At 40.9% G+C, this 2,060-nt stretch overlaps 1 non-coding gene across 1 annotated transcript; it reads left to right on the top strand.

The window, feature by feature from the left end:
* The first annotated feature begins 1,361 nt into the window (after window positions 1-1,361).
* LOC132217728 (U6 spliceosomal RNA) lies at window positions 1,362-1,468 on the top strand. Its single transcript, XR_009448986.1, has one exon. It is a non-coding gene; the product is annotated as a U6 spliceosomal RNA (small nuclear RNA).
* Window positions 1,469-2,060: the final 592 nt, after the last annotated feature.

The following is a 2,060-nucleotide window of genomic DNA, read 5'->3' on the forward strand; positions in this document are numbered from 1 at the left end:
GGAAGCCCTGGACCTGCTGGGGTTGGACCCCGGCATCTGGCGCCCGAACAGGGACCCTTAGCCAGAAGGGCTACCACAGCTGTGAACAGCACCCACCAGAGGAGCTGCTGCCAACTGAGAAGCAGCTGCTACCGCAACCGCCTGAAGAGCAACCACAGCCCAAGGAGTCACTGCCACCAAGGGAGCAGCCACTGAACGACTCAATGTCTAGATATGTCAGTGAGATCAAACATGGATAGACAAAGAAACCCCCACAGGAAAGAAAAAGAGGACTCGCCAGAAAAGCAGCTAACTGATACAGAGGCATGCAACATGACCGAAAAATAATTCAGAATAAAGGTCCTAGAGTTCATAAACTGGACAGAGGAAAAAATCAATAACATATGCAAGAAGCTAGAAGAAACAGATGAAAAAATCAACAACTTAAGTAAGACCCAAGAAAAAATGAAGAGTGATATAGCTGCAATAAAAAACACCATTGAAAGTATCAACAGTAGACTAGGAGAAGCGGACGACCGAATTAGTGAATTAGAAGACAAGGAAGCAAAACACACCCAAAATGTACTGCAATTGGAGAAAAAAATTAAAAGACAGGAGGAGAGCCTAACGGAGCTTTGGGACAACATGAAACGAAACAACATATGAATAATAGGGGTGCCGAAACAACAGAAAGAGGAACAAGGATTAGAAAACCTACTCGAAGAAATAATACCAGAAAAATTCCCTGAGGTGGGGAAGAAAAAAGTCACACAAGCCCAGAGAGTCCCAAACAAGGTGAACCCAAGAAGACCCACACCAAGACACATCATAATTACCATGGCAAATGTTCAGGACAAAGAGAGAATCTTACAAGCTGCAAGAGAGAGACGGAAAGTTACATACAAGGGATCTCCCATTAGATTATCAAATGACTTCTCAACAGAAACACATCAGACCAGAAAAGAATGGACTGAAATTTACAAAGTGATGCAAAGCAAAGGACTGAATCCAAGAATACTCTATCCAGCAAGGCTATCATTCAAACTTGAAGGGGAAATAAGAAGCTTCACAGACAAAAAAAGACTAAGGGAGTTTACCACCACCAAGCCAGCAATGCAAGAAATGCTAAAGGGACTGGTGTAAAAAGAAGAAATAAAAAGCTCAGAAAGAAAACAGCCACACACAAAAAAAGAAATGGCTACAAACAAGTACCTTTCAATAATAACTTTAAACGTAAATGGACTAAATGCTCCAACCAAAAGACATCGAGTGGCTGAATGGATAAAAAAACATGACCCATACATCTGCTGTCTACAACAGACCTACCTCATTAGAAGGGACTCACACAGACTGAAAGTGAAGGGATGGAAAAATATCTTTCAGTGCTCGCTTCGGCAGCACATATACTAAAATTGGAACGATACAGAGAAGATTAGCATGGCCCCTGCGCAAGGATAACACGCAAATTCATGAAGCGTTCCATATTTTTTTCATTAAAATGTCCATACTACCCAAAGCAATCTATAAATTCAATGCACTTCCCATTAAAAATACCAACGGCATTCATCAAGATCTAGAACGAACTCTCCAAAAATTCATCTGGAATAAAAAAAGACCCCGAATAGCTGCAGCAATCCTGAGAAAGAACAAAGTAGGGGGGATCTCAACACCAGATGTCAAGTTATATTACAAAGCCACTGTTCTCAAAACTGCCTGGTACTGGCACAAGAATAGGCATATAGATCAATGGAATAGAATAGAGAGCCCAGAAATCGGCCCGAACCAATATGCTCAATTAATATTTGACAAAGGAGGCAAGAACATACAATGGAGCCAAGATAGTCTCTTCAATAAATGGTGTTGGGAAAATTGGACAGATACATGCAAGAAAATGAAACGAGACCACCAACTTACACCATACACAAAAATAAACTCAAAATGGATAAAGGACTTAAATGCACGACGGGAAACCATAAAAATTCTAGAAGAATCCAAAAGCCACAAAATCTCAGACATATGCCGAAGCAATTTCTTCACTGATACAGCTCCTAGGGCACTTGAAACTAAAAAAAAAATGAACC

The sequence above is a fragment of the Myotis daubentonii genome, chromosome 15, assembly GCF_963259705.1.
Source record: "Myotis daubentonii chromosome 15, mMyoDau2.1, whole genome shotgun sequence".
NCBI lineage: Eukaryota > Metazoa > Chordata > Mammalia > Chiroptera > Vespertilionidae > Myotis > Myotis daubentonii.